The sequence below is a fragment of the Colletes latitarsis genome, chromosome 1, assembly GCF_051014445.1.
Source record: "Colletes latitarsis isolate SP2378_abdomen chromosome 1, iyColLati1, whole genome shotgun sequence".
NCBI lineage: Eukaryota > Metazoa > Arthropoda > Insecta > Hymenoptera > Colletidae > Colletes > Colletes latitarsis.
Window position 1 is genome coordinate 45,035,627 of NC_135134.1, and position 6,000 is coordinate 45,041,626.

A 6,000-nucleotide genomic window follows, 5' to 3' on the forward strand; every position below is an offset into this window, starting at 1 on the left:
AGAATGACGAAGAGAATAGAAACGGGTAAAAATGAAAAACGCGTTTGACCGTAGTTGAGCGTAGTTGAGAGTCTCGTGTAGTATTTGTAATTACGGGCTCTAACAGTAATAAAACACAAATTTGTTAACAGACACGTATTAATACTGTACAAATGCACCGATGGAGGATGACGAAGAGAAAAGAAACCGTTAAAAATAAAAAATGCGTACCTAATTAGACGCGAAGCTGTCAACGCACTCATCACACCACTTTCCAGACGAAGAATGACGAACAGGATCGGACACGTCTACTGCGCAAGGAGTGGGGAGGGGATGCGGGAGTCACGTAGTCCATCTCGATGCTCGGTATATATTTCCAAAGGTAAAGTTAAACCTAATATTTGGAATAATTGAAAATAAATAAATTAAATATATAAAACAAATATAATAAATACAAAAAGATATCAGACAAACAATTAATTAATGATTTATTATCTTTATACCCTTGTGACGTCACGATGCGAAGCAGCCAATCAGTGGCGCTGTTTGAACATCGAATATCGATATATCACGCGACACGTAACTAGATCGATGGAAATATGTACTTAATAATGTGTAAATACATTAATTTTTAATCCGAGATTTAATTACTGCTTTTGATACAAATTTGGTGAATGCAACGACAACAGACGAAAGATATGTAGAGAGTACACAAAAACGTTAATTTTTCACGATGTTTGTACTCTGCATCGCAGGACATTGACTGCCACTAAATAGTATTCTAACCTATTACTCGTCTGTATCTGGTTCTTATATATTCTAAAATATTTTGTAAAAGTAATTTTATTTTTACCTTTGCTAGCATTCGTAATTCAGGGCCAGTAATCCGACACGCTTGTTGTGGTTTGACCGCTTGGTTAGGTTGTGTTTATATTCTCGGTCGCGAGCATCTCGACTTCACCTTGGAGCTGGGCTCACGAATTCTTTGTCCGTGTAACACGAAAAATAATCTTACACGTCTGTTAATATTACTTAATGATTTATTGTCTTTATACATTTCTAACTACACGATGCGAAACAGCCAACCATTGGCGTTGCTTGAACATCGAATATCGAACTGTTGTTCGACACGAAAATAACTAGATCGATTGAAGTACATATATTAATTATAACCATAGAAACATATAATGTGTAAATATTAACTTTCAAGCTAAATCGGTGTCAGTTTCGTATATAAATGTTCCCTCTTTATATAATACATTTACTAAAGTTATTTATTTTAATTCTCACCAGATTTACATAAAAATCTGCCTTAATTCTGTGTCGATAACATTGGACTTCAGTTATGGTAAGAAGTTTGTAGTTCTGGCATAGGCGAAGGGTGGAAGAGATGTCACCAGTAACATTTTTTCGTAACACACGGATTAAGGGCATAGACAATGCGTAGTGCAGATGGTAAAACTGTTTTTCGTGTCGCACGGACAAAGAATTCGTAAACCCAGCTCCAAAGTAAAGTCCAGTGGCCGACGGCTGAGAATATAAACACAAACTGAACAAGATTTCAAAACATAACGAGTGTATCGGATTACAATCCCTGGCTAGTAATACTAGGAAAGGTGAAAATAAAATAACTTTAAAATAATATTTTAGAGCATACAAGAAATAGGCACAGACGAGTAATAAACTAAAACAATCATTTAGTGGGAGTTAGGATTTATACATTTATTTAATACAATCGTGATACAGCATAAATACTTATACAATTATTTCCCATTGCTTACTATTATTCTCAAGCGATACCGATTTCAATTCTACATGTTCTCGTTGCCGGGTCACTCAACTAACTCTCCTCTCCTCGTAAAATACAAATATCGTGAAAAATTAATGTTTTTGTATATTCTATATATCATTTTTGTCTGTAACCTTTAAGAAATATGGATCTAGGAGACATATTCAACTCATCCAACAAAGTTTACCTGTTGTATTTATAAAATTTATATGAAAAACATTAATTAACATTTTGATCGAAAATTAATTTATTTACATATTATACAAGTCAGTGTTTGATGACGATTGCTTTTTTCAATCCTTCCCATAGTCATCTTACATATATTAATATAAACATTACAGTCTGTTTTCTGTTACACTAATTAAGTTAGTTTCTCAATTGACCACCAACCATGAGAAGAGGACGCTACTCATCTTTCAATCTTTAGGTCGGTATGGCAGTCAGCTTGTGTCACCACCACAGACCAGGTATACGAGTAGATCTTTCACCCAATGTATTTTTTCGGCCCATTTTTATGGGGTCTCGAAACTCCTTTACCATTTGCGTGCCATTTGCAACATTACCAACAGATTTAGAAATGAATTTCAATTCCTACATAGACAACTCATATGTATTTATGCACACACTACAGCTGTCAGCCCATCAATACTAATTGAGTGAATAGTTTCTCAACTGACCGCCATCCATGAGAAGAGGTCGCTAAAATCACCTCCGAATTTTCAGGTCGGTATGGCAGTCAGATTGGGCCGCGAAAGTCCATAAGGTGAAAGGTCTACTTGTATACCTCGTCTGTAGCGTCACAAAAGCCCAAAAGGTGTTAGGTCTGTTTATATACCATGTGTTTGTTAAAATCTGAGGCATTCTCTACATTAAGTAATTTGTATTTACATCTTACAACAAATACCAACGATAACATACGGTGTTATGTGCGCTCCAGCGCTAAGTATGCAAGGTAACCCGCCATCAAATTCATCGATCATTGATATTAAGGCATTTTAAAAGGCAAAGTAAATAACAAAATTTGCAAGTAGGAAGCCCCGTGGCTACGATGCTTTAAATTATACCGCGGTACTATTAAAATAATTGCAAGGCGTGGATACACTGCGGTCGCTAGAAAAAAAAAAACGATCGACCGAGCAGTCGCTGTGAAACTGGTGGCAATAATTAAGAACCGTAGGATAAACTGGATTAAGAACTTCCCTCCGGTAGTAACATAGACTCGACGTGGCCAATGGAATAGAAAATCTTGCGTGAGTGTTTTTCGATCAGTGCCATACATTTTCATTAACGACTCGTATACCAGGTCGTCGCATCTTTATGTTCGATTTCAGTCAAGCCTGAAAACGATGAACACGGGGGGATTGAGTGCACTTTTCGCATCGAGAAGCCTGAGCCCTCGTAAATACCGAGACCCTATGTAACGTTATTATGTTGTCCAGATTGCATCGTCTTTGCGCGCCATGAAAACTGCGCATACTTCACGCTCGTGCCGCATCCCATAGAATGCACCTCCTCTTGAATGATGCTTAATGAACTTGAATGCCTTATCGGGACGTATATACGACGTATCACCTTGGGTGGGGGCACGGTTTCTATCGGATTCTCGATTGCGCAATAACTCTCCGACGCATACTTACGAGACGAGGAGTATCGAGTGTCATTGCGCTGTATCCCGTCGCCTTTCGTGTGTCCTTCGGAGGACGTGATTCGTTTCTGGTTTCAAAAAAAAAGTTCGCCTCCTTCCGCGGCGAACGCGTTCTTGTGGCCGGAAAGGAAATTCGATCTAGGGAAATTATACACTGTGGATTACAATACGCGTATACTGTTATGACGTAACAAATAGGCTGGCGCAGGGATGGGGAACCTATAGCCTTTTGAGGTATCCGGTGGCGGTCTGGGTTAAGTCCTCTCGCATATTTTATTCTTTACGTATCTTCTCCGTTTATATTATACGTTCTCAAACGGCGCATACTTTAATTAACCCTTCGGTGCACGGCTTAAGTTTACCATAACTCACGAGAACATCTTTTTTCATTTTTTCCCGTTTCGCTTTATTGGAATTCTTTATCAGCTTTGTCATCTTGCAAGGGATCATATTGATGTGCTAATCGCCAGTTTCGATGAAACTTGTCACAATGGTAGGGTAACCAAAAATATTCGTATTATTTTTAGTATGTTCCATGTTGAAAAGCTAAAATAGCTTGTGTAGTTATCTGTAATTAGTATAACGAAAGATGTTTTACACGCGAACTTCGTTGAAAGTGGATCGCTTCTCACGTATAATTGCATACACTTAATCATTGTAGCTTGTTACGTGATATTGATTTATATCGAACAGCTAAATACCTGTATTTCAATCTTCCATTAAATACCGAACGAATCATAATATCTCGTGCAGTATGCAACTACTTTCTCCGTTGTTGAACAAGCATGATATTGCGTGACGAAACAATTAGCGTCGATAAACGCGATTACTTAACGCTCCTTTAACATGTTAATGCCGCTACCTAGACAGATTGATCGAAGAATGACGTACAAGGAAAAACGGCGCTTTATACATCGTATACGAAGCAAAAACAATGGAGAAAAAAAAATCGTAAGCATTGACGACCTCCAATTACACAGATATTGCCATGCATGCACGCAGCATTGTTTCAGGTCCCCGTCGTACCAACCGTTTGTTATTATGCGACCAATTTATTACGCAGCTTTCAATCAAGTTGTCACACCACAGACGAGGTATACGAGTAGACCTTTCACCCAATGTATTTTTTCAGTCCATTTTTATGAGGTCTCGAAACCCCATTACCATTTTTGTGTCACTCGCAACATTACCAACAGATTTAGAAATGAATTTCAATCCCTTCCATAGTCAACTCACATGTATTTACGCAAACACTACAGCTGTTTACTTATCAATACTAATTCAGTGAATAGTTTCACAACTGACCTAAAATCACCTCCGAATTTTCAGGTCGGTATGGCAGTCAGATTGGGCCGCGAAAGTCCACAAGTTGAAAGGTCTACACGTATACATCGTCTGTGCTATCATCAACTAAACGACCATCGATCGAAACGACCGTCTTGGTAGCGTTGTCGTTCGAAACAAAGGCGGTTAAATGAGTCTTCCAACCACGAACAATCGATGGCGTGACTTCGACTTCTTCGACTTTCATTCCGATCCTAGCAGCGCGATTCTATTTATAGTTGTGGGTTTGTCCGTCGCGATGATCGATAAACACAAATTCCGATTCGATTTTTCAAGCAACGGTTGATTATTTTTTTATTTCGAAGTCCAACGAATGTCGAATACTCAAGACGATTCCTCTTGTTCAGAAAACTCCTCTAGAATAATCTTCTCCATTCGAGCTCTTTTGGCAACTTATGTCGTTCATGGATGGATGGAACATTTCGAAGATACATTATTATTTTGTGCTTTCCGCCCAAAAACATCTTTCTAATAAATCTATCGAAGACAATTCCTCGTAAATAGTTGTCATTAAGCGGTGGAATGCACCATTTGATGCTCACTGTCGCGTGCTTTAAACACCTATAATTTCGTTATCTTTAAGATTTTGATAATCTCTTACACGTACATGCTTGAAAGAATTTTAAGGAAATTAATATTTTTAAAAATCGAGTTTTCTTCACACTTGAAACTCACTCTACAGTTCAATTTCGTTACATCTTTATTCGTTCGATGTACCGTTACTAATTCCAACATGAAACTCCAACCATTCGTATCGTATCTCAGCGCGAATAATTATGATTTTTCAAAACCCAAGTTCCGTTCAAGGTCTATCCCAAGTATTTAATGTTTTGCAATCTCATCCATTGCATTTCATTTCCAGATACCATCACTCTAGTAACTACCAAATTAATAACCGTTGATGCAATTAATTTCTTACCGATTTTCTTCCCGTTGATCATCAAATGATCTCGCGATGCTCGTTCATTTTTCCATCGCGAGATCATAGTTGTAATAGCCATCGGTCGCTGACGCGCACATACGAGTCTTCGGGCTAGCTATCTCTGCTTAGAACGATAAAGACCCATCAAACAAATGGGAAACAGATAGAAAGGTGTTCGTGAGTTCGCATGTGGACCACGGGTTAAAGAAACGATTCCATCCCGGTGCAATGAAAGAGATATCAGAACTAACAGTTCATCTTGCGGATCCGATGTTCAATCCAAGCAGAGATTAATACAGCCAGAGCTGGGTTTCATCATCG